This window comes from Dermochelys coriacea, chromosome 15 (genome assembly GCF_009764565.3).
Source record: "Dermochelys coriacea isolate rDerCor1 chromosome 15, rDerCor1.pri.v4, whole genome shotgun sequence".
NCBI lineage: Eukaryota > Metazoa > Chordata > Testudines > Dermochelyidae > Dermochelys > Dermochelys coriacea.
Window position 1 is genome coordinate 18,556,321 of NC_050082.1, and position 18,364 is coordinate 18,574,684.

An 18,364-nucleotide genomic window follows, 5' to 3' on the forward strand; every position below is an offset into this window, starting at 1 on the left:
ATTGCAGTATGAGAGAGATGGGTCACAGACTCAGGAGAGAGAGAGAGAGAGAGAGAGAGAGAGAGAGAGAGAGGGCAGAAAGAAACTGAGTCCATTGTAAATATCAAAAATACAGCACTTTGATACAAGATCCCCTAGGGAATCCATTAATTTGACTCACAGAATTCCACTAACAATAATTATGAGAAATCATCTCAACTACATAAAATCTACTTCTAAAGGCCAGACAGCATCAGGCAAAAATCCTTGTGGTTCAATCCAAGCTTCATTAAGTACTGAGTTGCTATGCCCTGGAGAGCAGTTTTATAGTTCCTTAGTTCTATCCCCCTTGGTTCCATCCAGTCATTTTCCCCCACCTCAGTGTTATTCCCCTCCCCCTCCATTGTGTGTGTGTGTGTGTGTGTGTGTGTGTTTAAAAAAGAAAAAAAAGTAAAAATCCAAAACTATTCCACCTTATTTGCTCTGGATTGGAAGAAGAGGCCACCAATAACAAAGCATTCAAGGGCAAAGAAATAAAACCAGAACAAATCAAGCTAACTAATATTTTGACAGTTTTCCACTCTTCATTGGGAAGGTCCAGGGCTGTTTTCCTTGCAGTACTGCATTCTAGCGCCAGGTGATGCTGTATAAAAGTATAAATAGCACCACTTACCATACCCCTTCCTTTCAGGTATCTACCATGGAGTCCAGCAGATGCTGTGGCTTCTCCTGCTTCCAGAGAAAACATCAGAAAACACTGCCCTAAGGTAAGAATGCCCTCTTAGTCTCTGTTCTTTAGAACAAATGGAAGATGCTAGCTCTACAGCTTGTCCCTTGCAGCTGGGTTTCCTCTTCCCTTGGAGACTTTATGTATATCTCAAAAAGAAAAGAAGTACCCGTGGCACCTTAGAGACTAATAAATTTATTAGAGCATAAGCTTTCGTGAGCTACAGCTCACTTCATCGGATGCATTTGGTGGAAAAAGCAGAGGAGAGATTTATATACACACACACAGAGAACATGAAACAATGGGTTTATCATACACACTGTAAGGAGAGTGATCACTTAAGATAAGCCATCACCAGCAGCAGGGGGGGGAAAGGAGGAAAACCTTTCATGGTGACAAGCAAGGTAGGCTAATTCCAGCAGTTAACAAGAATATCAGAGGAACAGTGGGGGGTGGGGTGGGAGGGAGAAATACCATGGGGAAATAGTTTTACTTTGTGTAATGACTCATCCATTCCCAGTCTCTATTCAAGCCTAAGTTAATTGTATCCAGTTTGCAAATTAATTCCAATTCAGCAGTCTCTCGTTGGAGTCTGTTTTTGAAGCTTTTTTGTTGAAGTATAGCCACTCTTAGGTCTGTGATCGAGTGACCAGAGAGATTGAAGTGTTCTCCAACTGGTTTTTGAATGTTATAATTCTTGACGTCTGATTTGTGTCCATTCATTCTTTTACGTAGAGACTGTCCAGTTTGGCCAATGTACATGGCAGAGGGGCATTGCTGGCACATGATGGCATATATCACATTGGTAGATGCGCAGGTGAACGAGCCTCTGATAGTGTGGCTGATGTGATTAGGCCCTATGATGGTATCCCCTGAATAGATATGTGGACAGAGTTGGCAACGGGCTTTGTTGCAAGGATAGGTTCCTGGGTTAGTGGTTCTGTTGTGTGGTGTGTGGTTGCTGGTGAGTATTTGCTTCAGATTGGGGGGCTGTCTGTAAGCAAGGACTGGTCTGTCTCCCAAGATCTGTGAGAGTGATGGGTCGTCCTTCAGGATAGGTTGTAGATCCTTGATGATGCGTTGGAGAGGTTTTAGTTGGGGGCTGAAGGTGATGGCTAGTGGCGTTCTGTTGTTTTCTTTGTTGGGCCTGTCCTGTAGTAGGTGACTTCTGGGTACTCTTCTGGCTCTGTCAATCTGTTTCTTCACTTCAGCAGTATGCCAACATTTTTATGGCTGACTTAGAATAACGCTTCCTCAGCTCTCGTCCCCTAATGCCCCTACTCTATTTGCGCTACATTGATGACATCTTCATCATCTGGACCCATGGAAAAGAAGCTCTTGAGGAATTCCACCATGATTTCAACAATTTCCATCCCACCATCAACCTCAGCCTGGACCAGTCCACACAAGAGATCCACTTCCTGGACACTACGGTGCTAATAAGCGATGGTCACATAAACACCACCCTATATCGGAAACCTACTGACCGCTATTCCTACCTACATGCCTCTAGCTTTCATCCAGATCATACCACTCAATCCATTGTCTACAGCCAAGCGCTACGATATAACCGCATTTGCTCCAACCCCTCAGACAGAGACAAACACCTACAAGATCTCTATCATGCATTCCTACAACTACAATACCCACCTGCTGAAGTGAAGAAACAGATTGACAGAGCCAGAAGAGTACCCAGAAGTCACCTACTACAGGACAGGCCCAACAAAGGAAACAACAGAACGCCACTAGCCATCACCTTCAGCCCCCAACTAAAACCTCTCCAACGCATCATCAAGGATCTACAACCTATCCTGAAGGATGACCCATCACTCTCACAGATCTTGGGAGACAGACCAGTCCTTGCTTACAGACAGCCCCCCAATCTGAATAAAATACTCACCAGCAACCACACACCACACAACAGAACCACTAACCCAGGAACCTATCCTTGCAACAAAGCCCGTTGCCAACTCTGTCCACATATCTATTCAGGGGATACCATCATAGGGCCTAATCATATCAGCCACACTATCAGAGGCTCGTTCACCTGCGCATCTACCAATGTGATATATGCCATCATGTGCCAGCAATGCCCCTCTGCCATGTACATTGGCCAAACTGGACAGTCTCTACGTAAAAGAATGAATGGACACAAATCAGACGTCAAGAATTATAACATTCAAAAACCAGTTGGAGAACACTTCAATCTCTCTGGTCACTCGATCACAGACCTAAGAGTGGCTATACTTCAACAAAAAAGCTTCAAAAACAGACTCCAACGAGAGACTGCTGAATTGGAATTAATTTGCAAACTGGATACAATTAACTTAGGCTTGAATAGAGACTGGGAATGGATGAGTCATTACACAAAGTAAAACTATTTCCCCATGGTATTTCTCCCTCCCACCCCACCCCCCACTGTTCCTCTGATATTCTTGTTAACTGCTGGAATTAGCCTACCTGCTTGTCACCATGAAAGGTTTTCCTCCTTTCCCCCCCCTGCTGCTGGTGATGGCTTATCTTAAGTGATCACTCTCCTTACAGTGTGTATGATAAACCCATTGTTTCATGTTCTCTGTGTGTGTGTATATAAATCTCTCCTCTGCTTTTTCCACCAAATGCATCCGATGAAGTGAGCTGTAGCTCACGAAAGCTTATGCTCTAATAAATTTGTTAGTCTCTAAGGTGCCACGGGTACTCCTTTTCTTTTTGCGAATACAGACTAACACGGCTGCTACTCTGAAACCTATGTATATCTCAGGAAGGCTTTTTAATCTCTTTGAATTAACCCTTCCAGGGTTTTATTTCTTAGCTGTCCCCATTTCCAGTGGTAACTTGCGCTGTCACAGTTGTCCTTAAGAGTATTTAAAAGGACCTCCTAGTTATGGGCCCGAGCATACCGTCCTTAGAGGCTGACTAGCATGTTACTCCATGAATAGTTCCACTGAAAGTAGTGAGGAGGAGTTTGAGTAAGGGAGCAGAATCTGGCCCTGAGAGAAGCTTGTTTGAGGGCAAATGACTCTTGTGCAAACAGTGTATTTTCTCCTGGCACGCTGACCCTGACAGGTTGATGGCAAGCTATTGCCACATTCAGGTATGCTACTCAGCTGGTACAAAGTGAACATTCAGGTCTTGTGGCTTAGGTTCTGGGCTGGGATTCAGGAGAAAAGGCTTCAATAATGCCTGACTCCTTTGCAGACATCCTGGGCAATCCCTGGTGACTTGTTTAATCTTTCTGTGCCTCTCTTCCTGCCCATAAACAGGTATAATTGTCACCACTCCTTTTTCTATTTAAATTGTAAACTGCTCGGGTGGGGAGTGTCTCTTCCTGTATGCCTGCACCGTGCCTAACACAATAGGGCTGATTTCTGAAGTATTTAGGTGTTACTATAGTACTACTACTACTAATATTAATAACTACCCCTGCCAAGACATCAAACTATCGGAGCTTCAAGCCTTGGGACAAATCAAGAAGTCCACCTGACGAAATTGTGGTTACAGAAGGTCAAGAGGCTCTTTAGAATTTATCGGGTGACCCTTTTTCACCTATCAATCAGCTTTATTCTACCTTAGCTTGCCTCATAGAGCTATTTTCCTATAGTTATCCTTGGCATCTATAGTTTCTCCAAACAGTTCAGCGGGTAGGAAACAAAACATTACGAACGTGAATAATTGTGCTTATACCTGGCACTGAAGCCTTCAGCTCAGATAAATTATTAGTGGGCTTTTTTATGAGACAACCCTTCTCTCAGAAATCATTGTCTTTAATGTAGTGATGGGTCCTGATTTAGCTTTCCTATAATGTCACCTTTCCCCTTGCACATTCTGTTCATGCCCTGCACTAGATGGGTGAACCTGAGTGCATATTTAAATGCTTCACAATACATTAGTATTAAAAATGTATCCGTTATTTTCCTTTCCACAGTGCCTAGTGCACTTAAATGTATCTTGAGCCTAAAGCATTATCCAATCAGTAACTGGTTTGGCAGGCTTTTAAAAAAAATTAAAAATGAAGCCATTTTGAGAATCAAAACAAAGCATCATCCTTGGAGCCAGAGTACATGAATCAGCATTCGATCCAAACTAGGACTCTTTTTTTAATGTTTGTTTATTTATTCCAGCAAAATGCTCAGACATGGTTGGTTGTTAGCATGGGTATCAATAACATACCCACAATAAAGCTAAATTGGCCCAAACAGCAGGAACAAGTGGACAAGTACTAAGAAGGTCTTGAAACAATGTAAGATTAAACTAAATCTATATGCCCTATATAGCTTTCTAACTTTCATCTCCTTTCATAAGCTAGTAATAGGTGGAAGGGGTGTGTGCACATAACACAGCCTGTAATTTCTTTTCTCACCCCAAAATTACTTTTTAGCTTGAATTGAGGAAGTAGCTTTTCTTTACTTGATTAAGTAAAAATGAAGGATAAAAGGGTAATTGAGGATGGTTTTAGTAGCTTGGAGACACCTTATTTTAAAACTCACAAGGCTGGATTGTGCCATGTCTGCAGGGCCCTGCACTGGGACCATTGGATGAACTGCAGAAACCCAAGGAGTGATTGGGGAGAGCTAGAATTCCTCCCTGAGCATCCCATTGCACAAGGAATGTGCTGGTTGCAACATCGGGGGCCCTGCTGTCCCCCATTTCAAGGATGATCGCTCGTTTCAATCTCAGTGTTATCTACATTCCACGCAAATATGTCCCCTGGCTTTTATTTCTGGAATGTATTTACGCTGGATGTAAAGAATTGTGAAGCTTATGCCACCACTTTACGGCCCGTTTTCAAGAGAATCCAAGCTGCCTGAACCAAATGAGACACCAGGAGCCCTGAGAACATTAAAAGCCATTTAAAGCTATTCTGCTTACATCTTTTACTGCGGCACTCGCTGCTGGTGAGAATGAAGGCTGCGGGGGAGAATGTTAATGTAATGAATATTCATTAAATGATGTTACTCTTGCTCACAATGGGTCCCATCAGGTTCCTCCAACAATGGAGGATGCTCTTTGGAAGTTTTTTTGCTTGTCAGTGTTTAATGAGTTTATGTAGCTCAGAAGGCGCTTAAGGGGTAGTTATAGACTTCCTAGGTAGGCGTTATATAAAGGTTTTATCAGCATGAGTTGTGATGGGTGCATTATGCTCAAGTGGTGACATTATGAATGAGTTATGCAGATCCTTTGAGCAGCTGGAGTTTCAAAAACTAGGCTGTTCACCTGAAATTAAGTTCGGTGTTCTAAAAAATAAGCTAAAAATATAGGTGATATGCTATGGATGATGCTTCTAAGGGTTGTCTCTAAGCACAAGTAAGAGGACTTTTTATTTGACTATGCACATTGCATGAGCAACAAATCTGAGGGCTAGTTACCCGCAAGAGTTGGTGGTGGTGCTCTACTCAAGCTCTTTAAAAATTGGTAGATATGTCTGCTGAAAATGGTAAGAAGTGAAATATTTACCAGTGTTGGCATTTAAAGTGGCATCATTAGGTTTCAGGGACAACATGCTTCTGAAATGATTTGTGCAGTTTACAACTCTTCCTGAGCTGTGGCTTCAGGCAGGCACTGGGAGTTGATGCTACTGCATCCCATTCAATCAGAAGCTTTTTTTTGTTTTTTCCCCCAACCATAATATTTGTTAAATGAAAGCTTAAATTCTGCAGAAACTGATGGGACAATTAGATAGGTTCTGATACAGTGTACCAGGTTAGTCCAGGCAGCTGATTTTCCCCAATCAAACAGTGGGACTTATAAATGCCTTGGCGGTCACTGAGTCTAGAGAAAAAAGGCCCATTAGATCTGACAGCTAGCTTTCTCTTTAGGGTACCACTTATCTGAAGTCTGGTGCTGGGTCTTTGATCCTGCTGGTTTCCATATTGCCTTGTGAAAGGGCAGAGATGAGACATGCAGTTAGCAAGGTGATAAGTATACTATACAGCTGATTTAAAGTTAAAAGTTAAAGACTATACTAGGGCAGTCAATTAATCGCAGTTAATGCATGTGATTAACGAAAAGCAAATTAACTAGATTTAAAAAATAGTTGTGATTAATCGCAGTTTTAATTGTACTGTTAAACAATAGTAGAATACCAATTTAAATGTATAATTATTTTAGATGTTTTACTACATTTTCAAATACATTGATTTCAATTACAACACAGAATACAAAGTGTTCAGTGCTCACTTTATATTATTTATTACAAATATTTGCACTGAAAGAAATAGTATTATTCAATTCACCTCATACAAGGCCACTCAGTCCTACTTCTTGTTCAGCCAATTGCTAAGACAAACAAGTTTGTTTATGTTTATGGGCGATAATGCTGCCCGCTTTTTATTTACAATGTCACCTGAAAGTCAGAACTGGCATTTGCATGACACTGTTGTAGCTGGCATTGCATGGTATTTACGTTGCAGATATGCTAAACATTTGTACGCCCCTTCATGCTTTGACTTGTGGGCTCTAATGTTTTACATTGTTTTGTTTTTGAGTGCAATTACGTAAAAAACCCCATACATTTGTAAGTTGTGCTTTCATGATAAAGAGATTGCACTACAGTCAGGCAAATTGAAAAATACTGTTTCTTTTGTTTATCTTTTTACAGTGCAAATATCTGTAATAAAAATAATAATATAAAGTGAGCATTATACATGTTGTGTTGTAATTGAAATCAATATATTTGAAAATGTAGAAAAACATTCAAAAACATTTATAATATGTTTAAATTGGTATTCTATTATTGTTTAATGGTGTGATTAAAACTGCAATTAATTGCAACAAATTTTTTAATCTAGCGATTAATTGCAATTACTACTTTTAATTGTTTGAAAATCCTAGACTATACCTTTCACTATTTGGACTTCCCTAGCAGCTTATCAAGGCAAGTCAGGGCTGAAGAAACAAAACATTATGTTACATGGGGTTTACACAGACATTGGCTCATGTTTTGGCAGACCGGTCATTTTCCATTAGGTTTAGCTGAATTTTTCAGTGATTGAGGTCTCTAAGGCCAGTGCTGTCTCTACAACGAGAATATATTTTGCCATTGGGATCTACCTATTATGGGAGATAAAATGACAATCTTGAAGCATTATTAATGGTTGCATTGCTGTCATTCACTCCCACAGCAGGCAGCCATAGGTCAAATTGTGGGCAGGCAATATTTAATCCAACTCTATAATCCAAAGTACATTTATTTTAGGGAAATATGAGACAACATACAATTTGCTCTGTTGAATAAATAAAGCGACTGGGGTTTATTTACTTTAAGATCTTTAAGAGGACCTAATAAAACTCAGGAATGTGCAAGATGGTGGCAGATGAAATTAATATATAGAGAAGGGCAAGGTAATGGCACATCCTGTAAGCTATTTTTGTGTAGTGATGAGTTCCAAATTAGTTGTGATTTCCATGGGGTCAGTTCAATAAGCACAGCAGTGTTTCAATAAGCAAGTAGATGGGTAAACTGTATTAAGAAAGGGCTAGACTATTTTGAGAGAGAGAAAAGGTACGTGAGATAATACTGTTTACTGGACAAACTATTGGTGAAAAAGAAAAGCTTTCAAGTTCCACGGAGCTCTTCTTCAGAATAGTCTTCATAGAATGTTTTATTATATTTATTTGTGCAATGTATCTAATAGATCGTTTCTAAAGGACCTAGCACTGAAATAGCAAAGATGATAAAAACACAGCAGGGCCGCTGATCAGTTCTCCATCCTATTTTAGATGTAATCATACCTTATTCTGGTTGATTGTGAAGGTGCTGAAGGCATACGTTACAAATGGAGCTATGCAGACAGGGAGCTATTGGGAATGGGAACAGCCGGGGGTTTCTACATGGATCCTCGGAGGTTAACTAGGTTAAAGGTGATCCCATGGCCTTTCCCATAGGGAGGAACAAACTCTGCCTTCCTGATTGGGGGAATACACAAGGGGATCCACCCAGAAATTTTCCCCTGAGCTCACTCTCATGTTTTTTATTACAGAAGGCAATGATCTGATCTCCTGTGCACCCCATAATAATTAGTAGCAGAGTGGGCTGAGTACTCTGGCCCCAATTCAGCCAGGTATCTAAAGCTAATGTGCTTAGTCCCACTCATGTGCTTAAAGTTAGGCACTAGAAGTGGTCAAAAAATTTCAAAGGAACATTTTAAATAAAACAATAGCCCTTTTCGAAACTGCAAACGTTAGTGAACATTTTTCATTTTGTAGAAATGTGGGGTTTTTTGGGGGGGGGTGTTGGTTGTTTTTTTTTTTTACAAAACCACAAACTGATTTTTTTTTTCATTTTTGTATTTTGCCTTTTTCCCCACTTTTTTCAGTGGCAAAAGGTAGGAAGAAGGCAGGAAAGAGGAGAAAAAACTGAGGGCCAAAGTTTTTGATAAAAAATCTGTGATGAAAAATATTGATTAAAAGAAATAATTTTCCATCTCTAAAGAGAAAAATATTTTGAGATTTTCAAAATTTGTCATCAAACAAACCCAACAAACAAACCTGGGCCAGAGGGCTCAGCATCTGGCAGGACTGAACCCTAAAATACCTACCACTTTATAACCATTTTCAGTTGTTTCAGATGTTAACTAGGTCCTTTTCTTTTTCTAAACAGGGAACATGGGATCTGACTGATATTTTCCTGAAAAGCTAAAGGTGTCATATCACAGACAATATTGTTCAAAAGATGCTGTTTTGTGCTTGATTAACTCAATATCATTATTTCATATCAAAAAGAAATGTGGCTGGGGATAAGTCTATAATATCCCAGGTGGAAAATTCACAAGTGGAATGTATTTGTAATGTATCAGAAGATGCTCCCTGCATACATTTAAAATATATACTAGAACAGATAACAATAGAGAATTGTCACAATCAGATCTCTGGGCTAGCAGAACATGTGTACTGCAAAGTTCTGCTTACAGGGCTTGAGGCAAAGCCCCTTGACATCAATGGGTTTCTTTACATTGACTTCAGAGGGCTTGAGTCAGGCCTATAGGGTGTTCTCTGTGCTTTGGAAATAACCCACGTTAGAGTTCATCGTGGTGCTCCATTTTAAGGTTATACTTCTGGAAAGAAGACAATATAGAGCTTGTATGGTATGTGGATAGGTTGCATCCCACATATTGTCTATTCTGTGACATTTCCAATCCAACTTTGCAAGATCAAGAACTTCAGATAATTCTGATCTACCTCAGCTTAACTTTGAAACACTTGGCCTAACTGAACCCAGATTCTGAACCTTCAGGTGTTCATTCGTCACTACTTTTAAATGTGACTTTTCTGGCATCTGTGGTAAGCCTTTCCATGGTTGCTGTCTTTTTCTGTTGAATAACTAAGGCTCTCCATCCTGTTCCTCTGGCTAGGATTGCAGAGATCTGGGTTCAAATCCCCACTTTGTTACAGGCTCCCTGTGTAATCTTGGTCAAATCACTTAATCTCTCCATGTAAACTGGGAATAATAACGTTTCCTTTGCCAGTCTTGTCTATTTAGAGTGCAAGCTCTTTGGGGTGTGGGCTGTCTCTTAATCACTCTTACAGTGTCAAGGACAACAGAACACCAGTTGCAGTATAATTCAATAATAGTCCAATGCGTGTTTTACCACTGACTTTAATGATTGCTATGACCACTCATAATATTTATTTGCAAGATGCTTCCCATTCTAAAACTAAGCTCCTTTTAATCATCCTTTTTTGTAACTGAAAAATTGTTCTCTGCACCCTGTATTCCAGCTCCAGTCCTTGACACAATCCCTTTTTCTTACACTGTCAAGCTTTTTACTGTACTCGATTCCAGTCCCCTCATGCACTTCCCTCCCCTCCCCCCACATGAATGGTCATTTTGAGTGATCTGCCTCCAACACTTCCAGAATGGAGCTGGAGTCTATTAAGATTTAAAGAGATCTAATGCAAGCAGACAGGCAATAGTGGGGATTTAATTTAATGATAAAAAGAATGTAATCAAATCTCATCATGTGGACATAGAACCATTACCAGAACTGCAGATTGTTTTCATACTTCAATACCCTCTTCATTATGAAACAATTAACTCTCTCCCATATTTTTTTTTAAGAACAATAGAATTTGTTTCACATGATGCCTCTGCCTCTGTATTCAGATGTGCTCTATATGTTGGATGAATCTTTACTGTTTCTTTGTAAGAGGGTTCATATACTTCACGTGGTCATGACTCCACAAGCCATCTTTAATTTTGATATATAAAATAGCTTAAATCATAACGTATGTTTTAGGGTCGCTTGTTTTAATGTGCAGTTTTTCAGTGGAATGATTGTTGCTTCTTCCGGAAGGAACCAGCTGTAGAAACTCTTCTAAGCGGCTGCCCCTTCATTAGGTGGTATGGATTTAGCAAATGATTTTATTTCTTTGCCTTCATTTGCAATTGCCTCTGATAATCATGCTAAATCTAGATTACCAGCACGGTTTGCATTAGAGGGTTTATGCCACCATTCTTTGAACATCTGGTGTGTTTCACAACTGCAAATGCCTCACTTGGCCTTCCATTCTTTCCTTTAGCTCCTTTTTTATTCTCCTCCCAGCTCTTTGTACTAATCAACAACAATCAGTGGAGAGAGCTGGTCTGCTGAGGAAGCACAATCTATACACTTCGAGGGAGCCTGGTGCTGTAATTCCCTCTGTGCTTGGAGAAATAAAATAATGACTGAAATTTACATTGGCTCAAAGTGAACAAAATTTACAGTTTCTTAATACCAACCCTCCTCCCAAACCAAAAACCTCAACCACACTAGGATTATTACATTTTTAAGGTGGAGGAAAATTCAGATTGAATTGGGGGTATTCTTATAATTCAGTGTTGTAAGATGGGGGGCAGAGGGAAGAAGCCCTGGTGGGATTATTAACTTTAACCTAGAATTCCTGGGTCTCAACTGATATCTGCTCTTAGCTTATATTTTTTTTTAATTGAAAGGGGATTTTTTAAAAATATGCATTTATCTGAAGCCTTTCCTTGGAGGAGGGCTCCAAAGGGCTTTATAAACCATGATGAATGTTCCAGACTTTGTTTATAAGAGATGGACTAGATGCAGGAATTACCGCTTGAAATTCACTAGCTTGTGGTATGCACGAGGTCAGACTAGATTATCATAATGGTTTTAAAAATCTAGGCTGGAGATCCTGACCCTATTAAAGTCAATGGGAATTTTGCTGTTGACTTCAACAGGGCAAGGATTTTGCCCCAAGTGTGTATTGTTAAGAACTTGTTTGTTAAACTTGAAAAATGTCCTTAAGGAAGCACACAACAGTACATAACCTGTTGGAGAACGCCAGGGGGAATCCCTGAGGGGAGCCTAAGAGGAATGCTTAGAGAAAGTCAGCCAAGGGGCTGGTGAGGAAGCAGATTATCTTTCACAGGAACAAATTGCCCTGTTAATAAATTTAAAAGGTAATATAAAAAGAGATGCACTCTCTCTCTGCAGTCGGGGTTGGATGTAGCCCCTCAATGCAGTGGGTGCACAATAGGACAGTGTTGAGGTGGCACTGACCACCCTCAGCAGCAACCTCCACCCCAGCACTACAATCCTAATCCTGACTCAGTGAGGGGGTCATGTGGGGTGGTGGCGTGTGGGTTGCTTGCCCCACACTCACCCAGCAGCAGCGGCTCCTGTCCTGTGGGGCTGGGCTCAGCTCCCCACTCTGTGGGGGTTTTGATCTGGCACACAGGATCGCATCACCATTTAGGTTTGATGGAGGAGTGGCCAGGCCAAATCTGTCTGAGTGGGGCTGCGACCTGGTGTGCATGATCACTGCGCCACTCGGGTTTGGCCCAGCCGCCCCTCCATAAAACCTGACTGGTGCTGCTATCCTGGGCACCAGGTTGCAATGCATGGATTGTGGAGCTGGGCCCAGCCCCACAGGACAGAAGCCACTGCTGTGGGGTGAGTGCCATGGATGGGCTTCTTCTTCAACCCCCCCTCCTACTCTGGGGCCTCCCCTGTGAACTGGGCTGGAAATAAAGTTTCAGAGTTGGGGTGGAGAGTGCTGCTGAGAGGGATTGGTGTCCCTTCAGCAGCTTAATATAGCACATCCATTGAATCGGGTGGCTACAGCTGTCCCAGACCCTAGACAACCAGAATTCAAAGAGAGAGAGAGAGAGAGAGAGAGAGAGAGAGAAGTGTATGTTTGCCTGGTTTTGCACCCTTGGTTTCATGGTTTCTGTGGGTGCAACTGAATGCGTGAATCCATGCTAGGGCTGCCCCTGTCAGTGGTGTCTAGACTCACCCTGCAACAAAGGAGAAGATGTGCCCTCAAGAGTACACTGTGCTTGTATTTGTCGATCTCAGAATGCAAGAAGCCCTTTTACTTTTGATGTTCATACTAGGGCTTACACCATCTTATATTGGTTTGATTATCTTTCACCCCTTCTTTGATTTTCTGAGAGTCTAGAACACAGGCTGAGGCTGCTGGGGATTTTAGCTACTCTGCTAACTATGATCCTCTGTCTGGTCTGATCTCCTTCCCTGTTGCTCCACCAGCAAGCCCTTAGCTCCCTGTTTCCTGGTCTACAACTATTTGCTTTAAGGCTGAAACCAGTGGCTTGTGGTTAGTTCAGTCTGGGCACTGAGCTGCTCGAGCAGCATATACATTCTTCCCCTCTATGGCCCTGATCCAGCAAAGCACTTAAGCACATACTTAACTTTAAATCAACTTAAGCACATGCTTTAGTGCTTTGCTGTATTACAGCCCAAGAGCAAGCTGTGTGTGTATTGTTGGATTCCTTCAACTTCAATCTTAACCATTTAAAATGTTGCCCTTTGTCTGATCTCTGCACAGAGAAGGAAACCCAATTAATATTGCTCAGGCCCTTGGATGCCTCATCAATAACATGCCCTTAGCTTTGAGAATAGGTAAAATAGTCAAGGGCAGAGTTTAATGGCTGCATAGTACGCACCCCTAAAGATGAGCTACTTCATGCAAAACCTGACTTCTGCTACTTAATGGCCTCCAAGAAGGCCTCTGCGCTTGAGGTGCTATATGTATTAATGGAAATAAAAGATCAGATTTCTGATAAGGTTATTCTTTTTGATCTTCCTGATCAAATTGCCACCATAATTGCCTGTACAAAGATGAACAGAGATGCAAAGACCTGCTATAAATTCAGCTGTTTTTGCCCTGCTTGTTAATGGCAAAAAGCCTCGAAAAAGCACTTGGACTCCACAGGGGAGAGATGAATTAGACCCCAGATGACATGACTGAATTTTATACTATCAATGGGATATCTTTTTAAAGTTAAGTTAGATAATCTTAGAATCCATCACACAGCATCTCACTTTTATTTTAGGGGATTTGTTTTCAAATCAGATTTGAAATTTTAAATCCAATTGTGACAGAGTGCAGGGAGGTAACAGGTGAGCCTGCATTCAGATTGCTCTGACGCCCATTAGTTCCCTGGAGAAGGTTGATTGGGGTAACTGAAGTTAATTATCTAAAGAGCCAATTAGCCTGTGAGCTGAGAACTGTTAGAAAGGCACAGGAAGGAAGTACAAGTGGGAGGAGCTGAGCCCAGATTCCAAGTGATTTCCTGCAAGGGAGACCTTTTCTCCTCTTGGGCCCCCAGAAGAGGATAAGAGGGATATTGTATGTTGTATTGCTGCACAAAACTGTAAAGGTGTTGGTGGAGGGATCTGAACTAACCAGCGCAGAGTGGGTAATCAACCAGTGCAGTCTGAGCAGGTTTTTATGGTGCAAGAAGGCAGGGGCAGACTGTGCCCTACTACTCCAATGGATGAAACTAACAAATATTGAATGTCACTTGTGATACTTCAACATATGCAGAACTGCTGTGAGATTTGTCTGGCTAGGTAAGTTTAGATAAACTTGTCCTTTCCCAGCATGCCTTTTATGCATGATCTCAATTTCATGCCTCATTGATTCAGTTTATTCTCCAGCAGGAATGGAAAAAAACTTACAGAGAGCTTCCCTAGAGTGACTGGCTTTCTGGATCATGTCAGAGAGGTTGAGGCACACTGGTTCAGTTCTGTGGCCATCTCAGCTCATTCTGAAAGCTGTCAAGACCAGTAAATCCCACAAATGACATTGAAACACAATATAAAATGCCTTCTCTGACACCAGCATTTAGTCCCACACTTGGAACTTGGCTGCTTTAATAAAATAACCTGCATCAAAGTAAAATCCAGGACTACCTTGCCAGATTGGAAGTTCCAAAGGGAAATACTGCATTTTGGATATTATCAAGTAAACAAACACAATAAAGAAACCAAGGATGATTCATCACAAAATGTGCTTCCTTCATTTATGTCAACTTTAGTCAACTTACAATTTAGTTGTAACTATTTATAATATTTCATAATATATCAGCAAATGTGAAACAATGTATTTTGTAATCACACAACCAAGGGTTAGGAACAGGAGACATGCAGGATGGCATCCTGCTATTAATCTTGCTGAACAGGAGTGGGGCAAAGAAGAGCCAACCGTTTATTTGTCTTGAGCTGTGAACTGGATAGAATTTTATTTTATTTATTAATTCTTTTAGTTCAAAATGTAAAACTAAAATCCTGCACATGAGATCTAGGCATCTTGATAGCGATTAAATGTACAGACTGGCCACGGTGGATTTAGAGTTAGTGGGGCCCTGTGTGCAGCTTCATTTTTGGGGCCCCCCCCTCGAGACCCAGCCAAGAAAAAGAACATTCTCTCTGATCTCCTGCCCATTTTTCATTCTTTTTTTCTTCATTCTCCTCCTCCTCTGTTATCAGTAATAGGAAGTAAATGAATATAAAGTAAGGTACCTTGATTGTTTTTGTAGTCTAACTTTTTTTTCACAGACCACTTCAAAATTGCTGCGGGTCTCGGTGGACCACTTAATGATCTTTCCAAATGTTGTTTGTACCATTAGCTAACTGCTGTAAAGTGCTTTGGATAAGAGTTCTTTATAAAAAAAAATCTTAATAACCTTTCCTTGGTCCATCTGAATGGAGTTCTCGGACCACAGTTTGAGAACTCCTGGTCTAGATGAAAGCTTTTATTTGCATTGTGCTAATGTGAAAAATGTGTGTGTGGGGGAAAAAAAAAAAGTATAGATGACGCATTAATGGAAAAATAAAAGTTAACTTCCTCTGAAGAAACTTATTCATTTTGAAAAAAAAATTATTCAGATAGCTCTTTTTCTACATTTTTCTTTGCAAAACCGTCAATTAAGTCATCATAAGTAATATTTTGTAAAGAGGCACTTTCAATTGTCAATATTGCCAAACCTGTCAAATGTTCCTGACTCATTGTATTTCGCAAATAATTTTTAACTCGTTTCAATACAGAAAAAGAACATTCACCAGAAGCATTTATGACAGGTATTGTTAAAAATATTTTCTGCATTTGGAAAGGTTGCCTGCAAATCGTCACATACAAGTCTATAAAAATTAACAGGTGATCTTGAGGCACAGACCCCATCGTTTTCAATAAAATGAATGAAATGTTTCACTTCATCTTCAAAAAGATTGTCTATGCCCTCTCGGTAGAATTCACTTAATTTCTTATTGCAGTGGCTTTTAGCATTTTCGTCCATGCTTCTGTCAAAAAACACACAAAATAAATCAACAGTTTTCTTTAGAGATTCACCTTTACTCTGCAATTCTATTATTATTGTGTCACAAATAACACTGATGGTTTCAACGATGCTCTTCTCTTTCCCTTTTAAATTGATTGCATTGTCTCTAGTTCCATTGAAAAATAACTTCCTGCTTTTTTTACGCTTCTCATCAGATATATCAGAGGAACCTATATTTTCTGTTAATGTTAGTGCCTCTGCTTCCACCGAGCTATAGTCATTTCAAACTTCCATGACAAAACTTTTGACTGAGGCTAACAGTTGTGCAACATTCAGTAAATTTGTATCAACATTTTGCAGCCATTTCCTGATGGCATTAGCAAATACCTCGGCAGAATATACCCTGGCTTGTACCTCTCAGCCCTTCTCAGAAGCCAGATCAATTGATCCAAATGTGTTGACGTACCAAAACTATTTCAGACCAAGAGTAGGGCCTGATGCAGGGCCGATTGCCGTCAGTGAAAAGACACTCATTGACTTCAGTGGGCACTGAATCAGGCCCTTAGTGAGACTCCACTATAGGATAAGTCAACTACAAGTGTTTTGGTGAAACTTTATCATCGCATTGGTTTTGCAAATAGGGTTATGTACCAATGTAATGGGGAGTGTAGAGGTGTCCACTTCTCTACAACCAATGGGTGACTTTCAGGTTTCTAGACCTGGATATTTTCTTCCTTTTCGGAGTATTTTTTTTTCAATCTTATGACTGTATAAGTGTGGGCAGGGGCTTCTGTTAGAAATTTGGTTCACTTTTGTCCACCCTCTTTTGAAAAGAAAACCTAAAAGCAACGTTAACAATCTTTTATATCAAACTGCCTCAAGGTCCATGTGCCTTTAATACTCTTGCAATGCATGACTCTGAAACCACTGTTCAGTTATAGGAGCACAAAAAATATCTGGCATGAATTTGTGTTATGCGTGCACTGACTTAAAAACAGCAGAATGTATTTGCCTGCAAGTATGTACAAATATATTTGCCTCTTGACTGCTCTTTTAGATCCTAGATACCTTTGTATGTTTTAATGACGGTTATAAAGTCCTTAGTTGGTTATTTATCAGAGGCTGTGTTATCCCCACTTTGGGCAGAGATCCCAAGAGTTGCACCTTAGGGTATTTTCAGACAACCCTCCCCATCAGGTGGGGGATGGTGAAGGGGCAGAATGTGGGATCTCCCCAGTTCGTAGAGTTGTGGAGGGAATGTGGAAGCAGGGAGTGTCAGATTTCTGTGGACGACTGTTAACAGTTACATCAACACCATGGATGAAACTTGCTTCGGTGTCTGACTCAGAGAGCCCTTAAACTCAGCCTAGCTCCATGTCTCGCTCTAGCTCATTTCTTGTACATAGGTGCAGGGTCCATGAGATGGCATGGTGCCAAAAAGGGAAGCCCCAAAGTGCTGGAAGCAGAAGTATCTTCATGGCGGCCTTTCCCTCAGTGCAGCCTCCTGCCCTCTCTCCTGGCACAATGGCTCCTTCAAGAGCTGTGCTGTGTAGCAGCCTCTGACAGAGACTCACCACGTTACTGTTGCGGCAAGCAGCATCGACTCCGGACCGGCTAGCTACTGGGATAGCTATGACCCCACGTTCCCCAGCTCTGCCGTCAAAACCTACAGCTTCCCTGCAGTCCCGGGTTGATGGGACTATGCTGCAGAGCCACAGCTCTCTTACATCTGTGGCTTCCACCCGGGATCGGCAGCATCCCAGCCTCCCCGCATCTTGCTGACAGAGTGAGACCAATAAAACCGAGCAGCAGGCCATCTCTGTCCTAAGTGGGGTTGTCAGGTGCCTGGTTTTCTACCAGACTTTCTGGTTGAAAAGGGGACCTGGCAGAATCTGGTCAGATGTACTGACTAGACACCAAAAGTCCGGTTACGGCAGGCAGGGGGGAAGCACTGGCCTGGTGCCATCCCCTACCCAGCCGGGGCTGCCTCCTACCAGCAGGCAGGCTCTGAGTCAGGCTGCAGCTCCCGTCCCAGCCCCGGAGCAGAGGGAGCCCAGCTGGAACGAGGAGGGAGGAGAGCCATGGAGGAGGGTGAGACTGGTGAAAGTGTAGGGCAGGCCCTTGTGGAAGAG

The 18,364-nt window shown here is 41.5% G+C and overlaps 1 protein-coding gene across 1 annotated transcript in view; it reads left to right on the plus strand.

Annotated features, from left to right (window-relative positions):
• Positions 1-660: 660 nt before the first annotated feature.
• Positions 661-18,364, plus strand: part of GALNT9 (polypeptide N-acetylgalactosaminyltransferase 9) — a 327,400-nt gene continuing 309,696 nt past the window's right edge. Inside the window, exon 1 of the mRNA XM_043498205.1 lies at positions 661-746. The gene's annotated coding sequence lies outside the window, so the exon portion shown is untranslated. The remainder of the gene's footprint in view (positions 747-18,364) is intronic.